This window comes from Chanodichthys erythropterus, chromosome 1 (assembly GCF_024489055.1).
Source record: "Chanodichthys erythropterus isolate Z2021 chromosome 1, ASM2448905v1, whole genome shotgun sequence".
NCBI lineage: Eukaryota > Metazoa > Chordata > Actinopteri > Cypriniformes > Xenocyprididae > Chanodichthys > Chanodichthys erythropterus.
This window is the reverse complement of record NC_090221.1, coordinates 36,226,741-36,246,114: the sequence shown is the minus strand read 5'-3', so window position 1 is coordinate 36,246,114 and position 19,374 is coordinate 36,226,741. Positions and strand designations below refer to the sequence as shown.

The 19,374-nt window shown below is 35.4% G+C and overlaps 2 protein-coding genes across 2 annotated transcripts in view; one reads left to right on the top strand and one right to left on the bottom strand.

Annotated features, from left to right (window-relative positions):
- The window catches only part of frmpd1b (FERM and PDZ domain containing 1b), a 53,854-nt gene extending 36,840 nt beyond the window's left edge, over positions 1-17,014 (bottom strand). Inside the window, exons 1-2 of the mRNA XM_067383639.1 lie at positions 16,848-17,014; positions 4,335-4,473 (exon numbers count right to left, since the gene is read on the bottom strand). The gene's annotated coding sequence lies outside the window, so the exon portion shown is untranslated. The remainder of the gene's footprint in view (positions 1-4,334; positions 4,474-16,847) is intronic.
- Positions 17,015-19,221: 2,207 nt separating this feature from the next.
- Positions 19,222-19,374, top strand: part of gnpda2 (glucosamine-6-phosphate deaminase 2) — a 12,197-nt gene continuing 12,044 nt past the window's right edge. Inside the window, exon 1 of the mRNA XM_067383625.1 lies at positions 19,222-19,294. The gene's annotated coding sequence lies outside the window, so the exon portion shown is untranslated. The remainder of the gene's footprint in view (positions 19,295-19,374) is intronic.

The window sequence follows — 19,374 nt, the reverse complement described above, 5'->3', positions numbered from 1 at the left end:
ATAGGAAATACTGTGAAATATAATTACAATTTAAAATAATGGTATTCCATTATATTCTTTAAAATATAATGTATTTCTGTGATGCAAAGTGTCTGAACAATTATGTTACCTCTGTGGCATTTCATATAGGCTTTTAGCTTAAAAGCATGCACATTTGGAGAAATACTGATGGATTCTCATATGTTTATGTCAATTTTCTATACAGAGGACTAATATTTATTGAGGATTTATTGTCATCACTATGAGTGCTGGATACTGTGTTTTGAATTCATACTTGCAGCAGGAGGGCGCTCTGTGCACCTTTAGGCCACAAATGCCTGAGCACTAAAGAAGAATAGGCAATCCAGGAAATAACCGAACTAACAGAGGCCAGAGATTGCTAACTATGGCTATTCAAAACACTTTTCAAGACAATAAATACACGATTGAGACGATGAATGCATGTATTGACTCTGAATTTGCGTCTGAATAGCGCTGGCTCCGTGGGCGTGGCCACATTAGCGGATAATGAGCTGAATCACGGACTTCTGACATGGCTCTCTTTTCATACAGATTACATAAACACAGAATATTTGTTTTCGATTTGACTTACACATTTTAAAACCTGACATTTCAACATTTTTTTAGACATAAGTCTAATTTTTTTGTGATTAGTATTCACTAAGTTACAGTTCATTTTCTGAGAACTATCAGATTGGACTTCGTTCAGAGGGAGACGAGAGATCACGCATCATGTTAGTTTTCTTTATTTTACAAAAAGCACAACATTGTGTGACACAAATAAAAAAAGATATTCCACAGATTAAAATGGTGTATAACTCTTAATTGTATGTGCAACATTGACAGAGTACTTTGAGTCTCTTTCACACTGGTTAGGAAAAAAACGCGGTGATCACGCCGACCTGAGAGTGTTAATGCCTCAGCATACCAAGACATTTTGGACAATTTCATGCTCCCAACTTTGTGGGAACAGTTTGGGGATGTTCCAACATGACTGCACACCAGTGCACAAAGCAAGGTCCATGAAGACATGGATGATTGAGTTTGGTGTGGAGGAACTTGACTGGCCTGCACAGAGTCCTGACCTCAACACCTTTGGGATGAATTAGAGCGGAGACTGTGAGCCAGGCCTTCTCGCCAACATCACTGCCTGACCACACAAATGTACTTCTAGAAGAATGCTCAAAAATTACCATAAAATAACCTTGTGGAAAGCCTTCCCAGAAGAGTTGAGGCTGTTATAGCTGCAAAGGGTGGGCCAACTCCATATTAAACCCTACGGATTAAGAATGGGATGTCATTAAAGTTCATGTGCACGTAAAGGCAGGCGTCCCAAAACTTTTGGAAATATGGTGTGCATATATTTCTTGGTGTGAACAGGCCCTTAGCCTTGTTATCCCTCTATATTGTAGCAGGATCAAAGAGACAGACATGAATGATGCAAAATCAAAGTCTGGGAATTAGTCCTGTCAATCAAAGCACTGGCACCTAATGATGCTCACAATAACAAACATCTCACTATTCTTCTTCTATTAATCAGTCATTCTACATCCACAGGATCACCAGCCCGTGTGTTTCAGATCATGTGGAAACACACCGGAAAGTTGCTCAGCTCTGAACCACCTCAAAGCATCTATTAATGCTGCCTACAGTAACTCTAAACCTTCCCAACCCCCATCTCCTCCTGCACTACAGCAGACGGCTATAATAAGAACATGCTCGCTGTTAAATAAGACCGCTCGATGTCTGGCTCACACTTCCTCTCATCACGATCCGGTACTGAAAGAATCGCTTTTAATATGTAACCGTAACCCTTGAGCTCAGTCACCGGGTCAGCATTTGAGAGGATCTTCCCAATGTCAGGAAGACTGTAATCTGCTAGAGGACACTCGGCATTAGTATTTATTATACTTGCCTGAGTGCTTCACGTTGCTGGTTGACTGCACTGGCCTTCAACAGTCATGCAATGTGACGCTGACCCACTGCACTGTGAACATGACCTAAATTTAAGCTGACGCAAGAGCAATTACTTTCCTTACCTTTTTTTGCTGTCAAAATAATTTCTTTTATCTGATCCAGGACTATTTTAGTATCATTTCCTTACTATTGTAGTGTCACAGTCATGTTGTGTTTATTTGCCTGTGTTCTCATTCATTCATTAGTTGTCATGGTTTCTAATTATTTCTCACCTGTTCCCTGTTCTGTTGATTATCTTCCCTCTGTTCACTGTCTCATGGTAAAGTACGGTAGTTGTGTCATCTTCTGTGTTTGTTAAAGTTATTCCTGGTCATTTGTTACGCATCACACATCATCTTTGGCTAACCATTACATAGAGTAATAGTATTTTCTTGTTAAAATATTTAATAAAATATTTTAATATGTATTAAATATTTTTAATTAGGTATTATTTTTATATTTTCAGTTTTCATTTAAATTTTTTTATAGTAACTTTTTTAGTTTTATTAAGTTTTTAAGTTTGAGTTACTTTTTTTTTTTTTTTAACAATTTTTACAATTTACAATAAATCTACGGAAGAGGATTAGGGCCAAGCAATAATAAAAAAATAAAACCATCTTGAGATTAAAGTTGTTAAATTTTGAGAAAAAAACTTGTTAAATTTCAAGAAAAATGTCGAAATGAAATGTTGAGAATAAACTTGTTAAATTACGAGAAAAAACTTATTAAATTTCGAGAAAAAAGTCGAGATAAAATTTTGAGAATAAACTCATTAAATTATGAGAAAAAAGTCGTTAAATTACGAATTTGTTCTCTAATTTAACAACTTTTTTCTCCTAATTTAACGACTTTTTTCTCATAATTTAATGAGTTTTTACTCAACATTTTTTCTCAAAATTTAACGAGTTTTTTCTCGTAATTTAACAACTTTAATCTCAAGATGGTTTTATTTTTTTATTATTGCTTGGTCGTAATCCTCTTCTGTATAAAGCAGTATTATTTAAGTTTTTTATAGTTTTATTAATATTTCGAGCTTATTTGAGCTTTTATTTATATATTTTCAGTTTTCATTTTCATTTTAGTTTGCTATAGTAACTTTGTTACATGCTTTTGTCATTTTATTTCTATTTAGGTTTATTTTAGTAATTTTAGTACTTTAACTTGAACTTTTCTAATTTTTGTTTAAGCTTTTAAGTTAAGTTAAGTTTTTAATCAAATATTTAAAACAATAATAAAAAAATATATATTTTTACAATAATCAGTGTTTTTTTAAAGGTCTTATTAATATTTTGAATTAGCTTTATTTTTTTATTTTCAGTTTTCATTTTAATTTTAGTTTTAGTTTGTTTTAGTAATTTTGTTGTGCTTTTGACATTTTATTTTTTATATTTATATTTATTTTAGTATTTTTAGTACTTTAACTTGAACTTATTTCAGTTAGTTGGCAAAACAACTTTTATAATTTTTGTTTAAGTTTTTAAGTTTAAGTTTTTCATCTAATATTTAATTTTTTTTAAATAATCAGTGTTATTTTAGTTTTTATTTTAGTTTTATTAATACTTTGAATTATCTTTTATTTTTATATTTTTAGCAGTTCATGTTTAATTTTTCATTTAGTTTAATTTTTATTAATTTTATATAATTTTTTCCTAAAAAATATTGCTATTTGTTTATTTTTTTTAATTTTTAATTTTTAGTTAGTTTTTTTTTTTTTTTTCCAATTAATAATTTTAGTGCTTCGATTTGCCAAGGCAACCACTCTAATTTTCATTTAGCTGAGTTTTTTTTTTTTTTACTAATATTTATATTTTATTTTATTTCAGCTTTATTTCAATTAACACAAATGTTTTAACAGTTTTAGTTAATGGTAATAACCTTGACAATAACAACACTGATTCTATCTCCGTGTCAGATTGGTGACTATAAGTGAACCATTTATACGCTGACTTTCAGCGAACAACTTAAACTACTGTATCGCACACTAGTCATATGGACTTATTTTATGGTGTATTTATGTCCGTTTTTATGAGCAAAAGTTGCTTTGATTGTATGGAAAAGAGCAGATGAATGACATGAGGGTGAGCAAAATATACCAGACTTTTCCATTTTTGGATGAACTATTCCTTTAACACCAACTACCTGTTTTCACAGTGCATTTAACAATCTAACAGGTACAGTTTTCATTCATTCAAATTCACAATCAAAGCCACAGCATCTCAAATCCCCGAGGGAGTGGAAGCTCAGTATCTTCAGAAAGATAAATCCCTGCGTGTTTCTAATTGAAAATACGCTTTCTGTCACAGCTGGAAGCATCCATTTGTCACACCTGCATCTAACACACATCTTTCCACCAGAGTAGCTTGATGAAAGCGCCTCACCTGGGTGTGGCTTGTGTCCTAACAGCTCCAGAACGCAGAAATCTCAGCGTGTGATTGGACGTCACATCTCTCTCGTGTGGACTGGTGGAGAGGTGGCGGAGGCGGGCCCTCACAACCATCAGGACCAATGAGAACTCATCTGCTAGAGATAAAATCATAACCATAATTAGAGTCTGAAATGTATGTACTACATCATGTAGAAAAATTAAGCATCTCTTCTCTGATGATGAGGGTGGGGCAACCTGTCACTCACATGAGATCCACCAATAGCAAACCACAACCATCCAGTCAATTCCCCACAGACAAAATCAAGCCCCGCCCTACATCTGTTCCTGTTCCAGAAACGTTTCACTCGATAGAAGTCACAATCGAGAAGAACTAGCGCAGCTTTAAATAATTTGAATCTTTTTGGCAGCAATGACTGCTTAATTGAAATTATGGCTCCTTTTAAGACATTTCAGAGAAAATACTTTGAGATTTGTTGTTACTACTGTATCTTCTCTGATTTATAAGTGGCATAAATCTGATTCATTTCTAAGAATCAGTTCAAACTGTTCAATTCAATGAATCAATTCTAAACTCTGAATGAACGATTCATTTGCATCATCATTCAGAAACGCTTGCAGGTAAATATTGCTGTTTATTTGTAACATTAGTGCATTTAAATGAAAATGATTTATTACTTTTCTTCTTGGTGACATTTTCATGTTGTAAACAAAATGTAAATGATGGTTCAACAACTTCTAAGCCATTTCAGAGCAAATACTTTGAGGCTTTTTAGCTTCTGTGACTTATAAATGGCATTAGTCTTGTTAAATCTGATTCATTTCTAAGAATCAGTTCAAACTGTTCAATTCAATGAATCAATTCTAAACTCTGAATGAACGATTCATTTGTATCATCACTCAGAAATGCTTTAGTTAAACCCTTGCAGGTAAATATTGCTGTTTATTGTAATATTAGTGCATTTAAATAAAACGATTCATTAGTATTCTTCTTGAGGTTATTTTCATGTAGTAAACAATCAAATTTAAATGATGGTTCCTGGGAAAAACAATAACTTATAAGCCATTTTAGAACAAATATCTCTGATTTATAAGTAGCATTAGACTTGGTAAATATGATTCTCGTCTAAGAATCAGTTCAAACTGTGTAATATCATCTCCAATATCATCTGAAAAAAAAAAAGGCAGACTTTTTGACTTTGTGAGTGTAACCGCACACCTGGCCCGCATCAGAATCAGCAAATAAATCTGCATATCCGCACTAATCCTGATAGATTAATCTATTTTCTGTGCTGAGCCTCACTGGGGTAATGTGCAACGCTTGTCCATCGAGTGCACGCTTTATTAACATTTCAGAGAGTGTGTAGCTCTGTGACTTTCACTCCAGTGCACATGAAATCATGCGATGGCGGCAGGCATGCAACAGTCACGAGAGCTGTCCTCAGGCTGTGGGTCGCATACGTCGGGCTCTTTGGGTCTCAAAGCATCTTCTGCAGGGCTTGTGATTTCAGAAATCATACATCTCGACCCCCTGGCTGTGATTTTCCCAGTACCCGAAATCCAGCCTTTCTGTGCCACTGTCCTCTTTAGCACACTGTGCTGCCAGGACTAGCTCATGCCGACTCATGAATAATGAATTCCAATAATGCAGCTACTGTACTTTATGCGCCAGTGAGAGAGAAAGGTGTGATGAGAGTGGGAAGAAATATCACATCTAAATACAGAAATGGGATTAAATGGAGAACAAATAGAGATCTTGATGTTTCTACACAAAGAGTTTCAGGGATAAGGGGATAGTTCACCCAAACATTTTGTCATCATTTACTTGATTATTCATGTTGGTAATTAAACAGTTGACGGTAGCCATTGACTTCCATAGTATTTTTTTCCCTACCATGGAAATCAGTTTGATGTCCAACATTCTTCAAAATATCTTCTTTTGTGTTGAACAGAAGAAAGAAACTCATACAGGTTTGGAACAACCTGAGGGTGAGTAAAATCCATTTTTGGATGAACTATCACTTTAATGTCTCAAACTGTGCTCAAATTTGGCAAGATGTACCAATATGAACTCAAACATTTCTCATCAAATAATTATTAACAATAATAATAATAATAATAAACTATTTTCTAGAGCACCTTTAAAAGTTGCATCTCAAAGCGCTTTACAAGAATAAAATAAAAATACAAATACAAAATACAAAGTGAAAACCAGTGTTAATTTTGACGGCAAATTTTGATTTAGTTTTAGTCATAGTCTTTTGACTAAAATGGCATTTAGTTTTAGTCATATTTTAGTCATTGGAAATTGTTTTAGTTTTAGTCTAGTTTTAGTAGACTAAATCTACAGTAGATTTAGTCGACTAAAATCTAATTTAGTTAAATTGTAATGCATTAAGTAAGCATTTCTCTAACAATACACAGATCCAATACACTGATCTGATATTCTCCAAACTGTTTATATTCACTAAAGACAACCAACTGTACTTTACTCGCCAAAGCGGACAGTTTTTGACCGTTCAAGTGCAAAAAGACACAAAAGCGCTCAATTCAGTGCTTTTCAGGGATTGACACACATCGTTGAGGCAGGCTACTATTTTTGTTTTGTTTTTTAAATAAATTTCATTAGATTTGATTTTTAGTTTTTCTGCTTTCATTGTAATTTTAGTTAAAAGTTTTAGAATTTTTTTGTGTTTATGTCTTTTAGTTTTTGCTTTTAAACATCTCTGTAGTTTTTTATTTCTGTTTTAGTTACTTTAGTACATCAGGTTAAACCAAAGCTTGGAAACTAGATGAAATAAAATAAGTTCACATTTTTTATTTATTTATTTTTTATTTCAGTTAACGTTCAGTTAAGATTTTGTATGGTTTTAGGTTTAACTATAATAACCCTTATACTTGTAAAATATATTGAATAATGTGTCAAATAATGTTCTTAGTCTTTCCTTTCTGTAACAGAAGATACAGTAACTTGCTATGAATTAAACAGAAATTAAATTAAATTAAATGCAGTTTATTGTGTAAACAAAATAACAATAATGACCAGGAAAAAATAATAAATATAAACCATCCTGAAATACAAAGTGACTCTTATTCTGAAATGTCTGCAGTCTGCACTGTAGCAGGCTGCTCATTTAAGTTCAGACGAGGGAGATAAAATATGCATTCTTACATCCGTCTAAACGTACTACCATATAAACATTGTATAGTAAACATTGTCATAATTCATAAACATTAGCTTATAAGCAATCGCTTGGCATTAATGTGCACAATTCATTGATAGTGAAGCAGTCTGAAGTGCTGCTGCCTGTAGAGGGCGCAACAGCGCCGCGTTTCCCGCGTTAGATCAGCACATTACACTTCAAATGTGCGCATCTTCCACACAGGACAGCAGACCTGACTGGATATCTTTCCAAATCATCCCTCTCTTTCATTTTCGTCTCGTTTTTATTCAATGATGAAAATAAGAGTGGATTTTAGTCATAGTTTTAGTCATTCAAAACGCATTTTTATTTAGTCATCGTCTCGTTTTCGTCCGTGAAAAAATGCCGTTGACGAAAATTATTCGTCAACGAAATTAACACTGGTGAAAACATGCTATCAAGACAATTTATAATACAATTAATATTAGCTGTAATATTCACATTTAAATTAATAGCTCAAGATTATTATAGTTTTCCATTTTGATTATAGTTTTGATTTTGATTTTCCATTAAATCTGTTTAATCAAATTTACTTTTACATTTAATCCACTATTTTTAGTGTACACTCTAAAAACAACGGTTTGTTTTTTATGGAGCCCCACACATGAAATGCCAGAAAAAAATTAAATCGTGCGCATGATTTATAAATCAAAGGAACGAAATAGTAAATCATGCGCACGTTTTAGTAAATCGAGGGAATTAATTAATAAATCATGCGCATGATTTAGCCTACTATTTTTTTCCTGCATGTCATGTCCGATGCTCTGTATGTTTTAACCCAGCAGTTGGGTTGTTTTAACTAAGCAAATGGGTTGTTTTTTTATTAATAAATGTCCACCTTTTGATTATTATTGTTGCCTCCAGTAATTATATGTTTGATTTTTAATTTCCAAACTATTTTGGGTTAATTTTAAGCCAGACATATAGTCATTTTTAAACAATAGTTGGGTTAAATAAAATTGCCCAGCAGGCTGAGCAAACATTTAACCCAACCGCTGGGTTTGTCTATTTTCAACCCAACTGGGGTTGTTTTAACCCAGCGTTTTTTAGAGTGTAGGTTTTTCGTTTACTTACGTTCTCATCATTTCTCTTAAAGTCAACATAAATTGTCATTTGAAACCCATTTTACTAGCATAATGTGATGCATTTCTGGGCAAAACTGGATATATGAGAAACATTGACCTTATTTTATAGAGAAATTGAGTCAAATAAGAGTTCACTAAAATAGTGCATGAAAAGCCATTTCAGAGCATGACAAAGTTATTACTTTTAACGTTATGAAGACATTTCGCTTCATTGCAATAATGTGCGCTAATAACGATAAGACAATCTTTTGACTTTCAGGAGAGGCATCAGTATGAAACATAAATGAGACCTGAGCAATCTCTATGATTTCTCTATGGGTTGAGAGACGTAAAGGAAGGATGAAATGGACATCAAAAGCAAGATATAAAAGAATGAATATTTGTGGAAAGGGACAGGGATGATAGAGATGCAGTGGAAATAGATGTGAGAAAGTAAAACTAGAGAAAATATAGAGAAGGAAACAGCTGAGCGGTGAGATGCAGCACCTTGCCGCAATACAGCAGAACTCCTGCTCAGCAACAAATTCATCAACAAGCAGTCAATGAGGAACGGACAAATAAACAGGCCGTGCATGAGCTCGATTCTCGACCTGTGTCGCAAGAGTTGCATCAACAGCCTGGCTTTCCAAAAATATGCGCAACCCTGTAGTTTTCAATCAGCCTCACGGTCTCTTTGCCCTCCGGTGGCAACAATATCGGTGTATGCGTGATCATTGGTCTGCTCAGACACAAACAGTCCCCAGGGAATCAATAGTGATCGTGTCATGCCAAACGGAGAGTTTGTCTCCTATCCCATCTGAGTGGGACAGAAATGGATGTTTGCTTGTGACTCTGACATTTAGAGCTCTCATTAAACTGCTCCAACGGCAGGACTGCCCAAACAAAATGAGCTGTAGCCGTTTCACACGCAAAAACCAAACAGCATTCAAATCTGCCGTGCAATTCGTCCCGCACATGAATGATACCTAAAGTTGTGTGGCTAGTTCAATCTGCAATACAGTGCTGCAATGATGACGTATTTATGTAAATGAGAATCATCCTGGTTCCCTTCAAAAACACCCAATAGGATTTTCATTTGGCTCTGTGACCAACAAAAGTTTATGATCAGTATGGCCCGTTCACACCAAGGATGAAAACTATAACCATAACAATTGAAAACAGTTGATAATTCACCTGAAAAACTTAAAGCGGTTTTTATTTGTCTCTTTATTCTGTTGTATTTATTTGTGCTATACTCTGCAATTTGTTTATTTGTTCTTATCTTATTACTCACTGTTTATTTGTCTTTTTTTGTAAATGTAGTTCAAGGATTCAAATCAAGCCCTGTGCTGTGTGTAAGCTGTTTTAACAAAATTACCCAAATTATCAAAAAAATATGAGATAACCAATTATCTGTATGGCAGTATATATGGCGGTTTTCCCCATGGTATTGAAAATGTTATCGAATATTGATATTTTAAGGTATTGTAACGAAGTTCAAAATTACAGGGTTGAGTATCTAATTACAGTATCTTAAGCTTGTGTTCATCACAGCCCTTATTTCAGGCATCAAACCAAAAGCCCATTCAAAAACCAATTGTCTTGACGATTGACCCATTGATTTCAGGACAATTGAACTGCTAAAATGCAACTTGCTTCTGGCTCCTGAATATACGTCATCCCTGCAGAACTCTAATTGCATGTTTTGAAACTTTAATTGCATTTTTGCATTGATTTGGAGGGGAAATGTGCAGAATCTGAGAAAGAATACTACATTAGCAACCACCATAGTAACTGCATTGTACTGCATCAGAATATTCTCTGTCCATCTGGACACTCTTTCATTGCATTTGTCCCTGGTTTCCCCCATCTTCCCCTCAGCTGACACAGAGCTGTCCTGTCTCTCCCATCCCCCAACCGTCTCACTCTCTTTCAGCAGGATTGAGGGATTGCATGGAATCAAGAGGATGATTCTATGGGCTCGGCCACTGAATGGTCAAATCCAATCTGAACTGAGAACAAGGCAAGTAAAAGACAAGGCCAGACCGGGTCAAGACGGGCCACAGCAGCCAATAGTGGGACTTACAGTACTAAACTTGCTCCTGCATTATTGCTATTGTGTCTGCGCTCAATATTACACTAATGAAAGGAATCAGGGCCTAAAATAAACACTCGCCGAGAGCCAAATGCGAGTAAACGTGTCACTCGCCAGATGACCGGTAACATTTTTATAACTTCTAACAATGCATGAATGTGAACGACGCTTGGGACAGTTGACAGGCCAGTGCTGCATTGTCACTAATGTTTAAGCTTTGACTTATATCGTTACTTGCAAGCTGTGTGGAAAGTTTTGTGTGCGCACACGTCCGAAGCACGCGCACAGAAAGCCGCGTCTCAGACAGCGCACAAATACTGAAATCACGACTTCTTGCACCTGAGCAGACAAATTCACACAAAATTATGTCACAAAATAGCAAGTATCCTAGTAAACATAGTCAGATATGAACAGTTCCATGCATGTGTATCAGTATATTGGATCCGTGCATTCGCTCTTAAAGTGACAGCAGCCTAATAATGCTGCTGCTGCCTGTGTTTTTAATGTTAATCAAACAACAAAAGGACAAAAATAAAACACTAAATTATGAAAAAAATTACTCACTCACTTGTGGAAGGAGGAGAAAATGTCCAAGCCACTGTTTTTCATACAATGACCCGGCCGGCATTTCAACATTTATTCACAGAATTCAACATTTTGTTTTGTGAAAATATTAAGACTTAAATTATATGTCTGCAAATTGAATCAATTGTTGATATTTTGGGTTAAACCTTTTTACAACCATTTGTTTCAACATTTTCAGCATTGAAACAGCAACTGACATTATTTCAACCGCATTTTGGTCGGTCACGTGCCGATAGGGAAAGCATATAGAAACCCCCAAAAATATAAAAGCAGCAAATAGCAAATTACTTTACAAATGAAAATCTTCTCCGCCGCAGCTCTTAAATTGCATTTGTTCACATATATTCAAACATGGAATGAGAAAACATGCAAGATGTTTAGTAAATGATGACTTTAATTTCGTCCTGATAACTTTATGGTGTTTATTTGTCGTTTTTGAAACTATGTTTTCACGGTCACAAAATTCTTTCATTGCATATAAAACAACAGTTCATCTATTAATATGGTTTTGGAGCAACATGAAGGTGAGTAAATGACTATTCCCTTAATGGCACATTATAATATAAATACAATATTTCTACTTATTTAATCACGTAGCTTAAGAAACAAGACTAAAAGTAGGATAATTGATACAATGCTGCTTCTCAATAGTGGGGTTTGTGCGTGAGCAGATCTACACAGCGAGAGACTCAAAGAAAGAAGCTATTAACCGTTCGCCCTCCAGGTCTAAATGCCACTGAATTTTAGAGATTCCACTGAGATTTCTAACATTTCACGTTGCACAAATGCACGTCAAATGTAACACACCATGTCCAGTTCTATTGACCGTTGCATCACATTCCTGGATAACATAAGATGAGATAACATATGCTCCTAAAACGAGGGGTTCAGTCCCGGTTGGTTCTGCACCACTTGAGGACTGAAGAAATACAGCAGACATTCACAGCTTCAGTCCGTAACTAGGTCAGATTTGTTTCATCCTATACGCATTAACCAACAGCCAAATGAATGGTTTAGTCCCAGTATAATGGTGTTTCCTTTGCTTTGTCAGTAGTTTGTTGTTTGTGTTGAAAATGATTCCACGTTTCCTCTTTAGCACTAATTAAATCGCTCTTCTCTTCCCCGTTCTGCCTGTCAGAGCCGTCCATTAGCATAATAAAAGAAAGAGCCTTTTGTGCAACCTCTCAATTCAATTCCATCGCGACCGAGGGCTTTCAGTTCCCAGCATGCTGTTAAATCTAGCCACCGTTTGGAGATTAATATTCGCCATTTGCACTAATGACTCGCATCTGGTAATTAGAGAATGTAGGGACTTCCGAGGGTCTGTAACCTGGGACAAGACAAGTGTTTTAGTTTTTATTTTAAATTTTTTAATATTTTGAATCAGCTTTTATTTTTATATTTTTTTAGTTTTCGTGTTAATTTTAGCTTAATTTTTAGTAATGTTTTTGTAATTTTATTAGTTTATTGTTTTTTTTTAAACATTGCCATTTAAGTTTAATTTATTTTTCTGTTTCAATTTTATTTATTTCCAGTTATTAACCCTCTGGAGTCTGAGGCTGACTTGGGGCTTGGAGAAGTTTTGACATGCCCTGACATTTGTGCTTTTTCAGTTGTTCATAAACATATTAATGGAAAAAGTGTCATTACATTGTATTCAACACAAACTAGGCTACAATAATATGTGAGGAACATGTATGCACATGTTTCTGTTTTTGAAGGAATAACGTTTATGCGTGGTTATTGAAAAAACAAAAAAATAAGTCACTGAAATAAGGCCAAAAATATATATTAAATCTGTGTTTACAAGACTTCTGGGTATTGGAGGATGTAGGCTAGAGTTTTTCCTTAAAAATTATGTAAAAATTATAATGCCTACTTGTTCATATAAAACAATATATTGATTTAGTTTTTGTAAGACACTTTTTGTCAAGAAACGCAGTATGCGTGGAGGCGTGAATCATCATGACTAATGGGTCATTTACACCTGAGAAGACAAAAGAATCGCATAAAGAATCTCTAATGGTGCTGCATAATAATGAGGCCTCTGTAATCATGTCTCAGCTCAATTTAAAATAATGGTATTCTATTATATTCTTTAAAATATAATGTATTTCTGTGATGCAAAGAGTCTATAGGTTTTTAGTTTAAAAGCATGCACATTTGGAGAAATATTGATGGATTCTCATATGTTTATGTCAATTTTCTATACAGATTTTATTCTATACAGAGTTTATGCTATATTCATTGTCATCACTATGAGCGCTGGTGTTTTCAATTCATACTTGCGGCCGGAGGGCGCTCTCTGTGCACGTTTAGTCCACAAATTATTCTAAAGAAGAAGAGGACATTTCAGGAATGGTGTTTTCAATTCATTCTTGCAGCCGGAGGGCGCTCTCTGTGCACATTTAGTCCACAAATTATTCTAAAGAAGAAGAGGACATATCAGGAACTAACGGCATGTCTTCCAGAGGTCGTTAACCATGGCTTTTACATAAAGATAAACACTTTTCAAGACAATAAATACACGATTGAGATGATGTATGCATGTATTGACTCATAATTTGCCTCTAAATAGTGCTGGCTCCGTGGGCGTGGCCGCATTAGCAGATAATGAGCTGAAACATGGACTTCTGACATGGCTCTCTTTTCGTACAGATTACATAAACACAGAATTTTTGTTTTCGATTTGACTTGCACGATTTAAAACCTGACATTTCAACGTTTCTTTAGACATAAGTCTAATTTTTTTATGATTAGTATTCACTAAGTTACAGTTCATTTTCTGAGAACTATCAGATTGGACTTCGTTCAGAGGGAGACGAGAGATCACGCATCATGTTAGTTTTCTTTATTTTACTTTACTGTCATTCCCTTGGCCTCATGGGACAGTAAAGTGTCCATCATATACACACTTCATAAACTAAAGACACATTTAAAAACAAGATATTTAAACTCGCACTGTACAGTAAGTACATCTATCTATCTATTCAGATTAGCCATTCTATTAAGCAAAACAGTTCATTCAGAGACAAATGATCACATGATGTAGACAAGAGAAGGCCAGAGGTCATAAACCTGTGCATGTGTGTGTCATGAAGTGAGAGTGAATTTGGGTCACAAGATCTTCCTGTATTTCCTGATGTGTGAGTACAGCAGGCCGTCGCTCTGCGCTGGAACTACATCATATGTTCCCCATTCATCACTGAGTCATCAACATGAGCCAGAAAAACCACACAAAATGCTGAGAATACACAGCAGACAAACACACATCCTACATGCTAATGCTTGAGATATGAGACAATTTCCCAGAACACAACAGTCGGTTCAGGAAACAAAATTCCCCTTTGTTTTGCAAAACAAATGGATCTTTCAAAACAGAGCTCTTGAGGATAAACAGTGAAATTTGCTTTTTTAGAAGTCAGAGTTATTTCAACTATTTTTTTTTTAAATCATGTTTAATTACAGAATTATATATTATTAGTTTTATAATGTGCATTATTTATTTGATTACATGATTTGAAATTGTTATTGTTTTACAGTCTTTTACCTTTTTTTGTTTTATTTTTTTGTTTTTGTTTTTGAAAAAAAAAATGAAATGAAAAAATAGTTTGAACCAAAAACACAAAAGAATAGTTGCTTTATATTTTTACCGGATATTCGTTTAGAAAAACAGCATGACTCTGACTTGAAATGAATCAGTAGATGACAACTAGACTGTTCTTAAGATAAATATACAATTTAATTTGATTTATGCTTCAGTTTATTTTAATTTAAAATAGATAAAATAAATAGATTTACATAATGGCATTATCATTCTACCTGAAAACTGTCCCCACAAAACATAACTCAGTGTGTCTAAAAGAAACATTAACACTATGTCCTGATAGAAGCGAGAGATTTACATTAAAAATACACCTTTTTAATAAAGATTCAAAGCTGTTTCTGTACATTTTGTTTTATAAAAAAACTACCTGTTAGCTTGTAACCCTAGAATGCATCATAATAAGATGAATATCTAGTTTAGAGGATGAATCTAAAATTATTTCTTTGTATATTAAGTTACTTTTCACTTAGGTAGCCTGTTTTGTCTCCAGAATCTGAGTGCACAAAACATCACACACGCACACACACACACACACACACACACACACACACACTAAATAATCATTTTCCTTATGCTCTACACTTCCTCCTGACATATTGAGATCATCTGTCTAGTACAGTTGGCTGTGGAGCAGCACATGGCTGTGCGTGCACATAATTGCAATCTAGTCCCCATATAAATATATGTAAAATAGTGCTAAAAATATCTAATTGCTGCAGGAATGGAACATAAAGTATCGTGGCGTGTACATGGTGTGCTCAAGGGCCCTAAAACGGAGAGAGAAAGAGGGTGCTTATGCCACACCTCACTCATTCAGAAACACAGCTCAGCTCTCCCACTGTACGACATAATCACATGGTGTGCGTAATTTACTACTGCAGAGTAAATCTTCAGTTTATTTCCACAACATATGTGCAGTCTGAGCCATTTATAATCCAAACGCAACGCAAAAGCCAAAGTGCGTGCGAGCGAAGCGCCGCGTCAAGACCGCGTCTCCAAAATAACCAGCGATCACTGAACAATAGTAAACACGCGAACGCTAAGCATGTTCGAGTCATTTAGGTGAATCGGTTCAGTTGAACCGTTAATTCAATAATTCACTTAAAATGATTCAGTGATTCTTTTTTTTTAAATAGTGTTATATTAAGCGTAACAGACCCTGCTTGTGTTGTTACGTTTGTCATAATAAGTAATGCGCTGTTTATTCAAGCCCAAACTCATGTAGTTAAAAATACAAACTAATATAGTTTGTTTAGGAGCCAAGTATACAGCGTACACTAAAACATATCCAATACAAACAAGGAAATATGCATTTCACAAAGTGTCTTGTCAATTTTACGTATTGTAGTCATGATTTATCAACAACACACACACCGATTTATCTGATAACTCGATTCGCTATAGACCTATTCAAAAGAGTCGATTCAAAATTCAAATGATTCATTTACGAACTGGACATCACCACAACACACTCCACACACACAACCATCAGTGTTTAAACAATCACGATGAGACTACTATGACAATCCGAGTAAAAAGCAAAACATTTATCCTGAACAACTCACAAAATCAATCCAATTTACGTCCGACGCGAAACCCAAAATGACCTACATACTCCCTTCAGAAAGACTATTTCCTCAATCCAGTGTGTTGAACAGATTTTTCCAAATCCATTACACGTCATCTGATCCAAGATAGAACATGCCATGCATGTTTATCAAGTAAACAAAGAAAAAAAATTGGTCAATCTTTTGTTGGTTCTCAGTTTAATCTTAATCCGATTTGAATCTTGCTCACCGTCCGTCCGAACAGCAGCGAGCGCACAATAGAAATGAGTCTAAACCCTAAAAATAACAACACTTGAGTGTCTGAAAATGCTCGTTATTGCACACAAACACATGTCCAATGAACGAACGAACATGCAGAAGAAGACAACAGAGACAGCTGCACCCACCTCGTGGTTTGAAAGGACACCGGTCCGGTCCGGGGGTGTGGACCGGTGCGGTCCAGCGATGGAGAGCCAGCACGGGATGAAGGGAGCAGGTGGATCCGGCTGATTCAGACGGGATGGACAGGTGTGTGGATAATGTTTGGACTGCGTTAGTGTGCTGGATGCTGTCAGGATAGGGACCAGCTTAATCCTCCATCTGAACGCAGACAGCCTCTCCTCGGCCACTCCACCCCTCCCTCATCCCTCCTCAGTGATGTCCGATTCGCAAAGGAATCGTTCTTTTGAAAGGGTTTGATTCAGTTGAACCGATTCGCGACTGCTTTGTAAATAATGCTGCCTTCAAGTGCTATCGGAAATTTCCTACTTCCCACTTCTGAAGTCGTCTCATTCAAGTGCTTTGTTGACTGCACAGACAACAAAGTCTATTTATGGGGAAAATCGTATTAAAATTAAAATGATATTTATTGACAACTAAACAGTGCTATCTAGATAGCTTGCTGATGATTCTGGAATTTCGATATAATACAGGCTATTTTCGAAGTGTATAAATCATACAATATGCATCAAATTATTATTCATATATGTAAATATGCACTACTTTAACAACAAGACAAGGTGATGTAGCTGTTGTGGAAAAACGAATAAAGAATAACAGCCAAAGCAGCAATCATTCTCCAGTCCGCCATGTTTAAATTTTAAAAATCACAACTTTTAATTTTCCGTCTTACATGATGTACAGAAAAGTCAAGTTTTAAATAGCAAAAATATCTTTTTTGAGCGAAATGCTAACGGTCTAATCAGATTCAATGAACTATGCTAAGCTATGCTAAAAGTGGTACTGCCAGACCTGGAGATTGGCTGAATGGATTAAGTGCAGCTCCTATCTCTTTGAATGGGGAAACATCAAATTCTCCAAAGCTGTTTGCCAAGCTTTCGATTAAATTTCATATTTATAATCACCATTGAAATCTGACAACAACTTACTCATAAAATTTCTTTCCAAACGCTCGAATCATGACAAAAAAACGGTATTTTTCAGGCTGGATCAGGCTAATGCGCATGCGCAGTCCTAAATGCACGTCTCCAGCTTAATTTCGGAGGCGCGTGTCTGACTGTTTCTATAGAAACCGGAGTTTCTAACGGCCGCTGCAGTGACGCGATAACTTTATCAATCGATGATTAGTTCTTCTTATTTAGAAGGCGGGACTTATTCCGCCATATTGCGCGTTGCACTTTCTCCCATTCAAAACAATGATGAGTCTTGTGTTATTGTAATCTATAGCCTCTGGTATTATATTAGCCTACATTTGCATCAAATTACAAAAAACTAGTGCTGTGCTGTGTATATCAATATTACGATAGGGTCAATATCACAAAGGCAACATATTTTGTGAGAACACTGGAAAATTTGTGTGACTTAGTCGAAAATACATTTAAAATGCAGTATTTAATTAGAAAAGTAGAAAAATTAAATAGGCTAATACATTTTAATGCATGGTAATTAAATAAAAATGTAGCCTAGATACAAAAATATGAATAACACTTTTAAGAATAGGCTAATTACGTTTTACTTTTAGTAGAGCAAAAATCGCAAAGATTGAACCCAAGATTGACTACTATGGATGTGTTATAATATAGGCTACAGAAAAAAACGCCAAGAACAACAACAAACAGCATGGACTAAAGCGGCAGCAGTTAAACTGCTTCAAAGGTGTCAAAATAAAGACTTATTGGCGAATAAACGGTTTCGTGAGATTTACCCTAAAACGTACAATTTTGTCACACCAACATAAATAAATATTCACAAAATCACGTAAAAAGACGACGCGTCATCTGTCAACACTGTAGCGTGTTTTGACTGAACGAGTTTTGAACCGCTTGAAACGAACTGTCCGAACGAACCGATTCGCTAAAATGAATCAGACTTCTGCACGCTATCATCCCTCAATCCGACGCCTTCTGTTCCTCTCTCTTTCAGCCGTCTGCCCCCCTGGGGTCCTCCTGCAAGGTCGGTCATGGTAGAAAAGAAGGAAATTAAATGACTGGAGAGTAAATTGGACAAATCTACAAGTGCACTATGCACGACATGATAGATATTTGAACTATTGCCTACATCATGTCAATAAAACAGATTTGATAAAGCAATAAAGTTTATTTTAATAAACAACTGTGTTGGCACGACATTAGACTAATATTTCTTATTCTCATTTTCAAATGTAATTGTTATCCTACATGCTTAATATCAGACAATTTCATTCATACTGCACATTGCTTATTTATTATAGAAGAGCCTTGTCTGTCTCCGTATATGGGCAGCTGTTACAAACCGGAAGTGTGTCGTCAGCGCACATGACCGGAACTCGATCACATGATCAGTGTTTTCAAAGAAAACTTGTATCCATTCACCCGGACGTCTCGGAGATCCTGCGCTTTATTACTGTAATTGAAAAGTAAGTGAAAGATTTTATTGCCCGTTATATATCCATAACCATTGATCGACATCTAAAGGCATTTTTAAACGCAGCTGGTT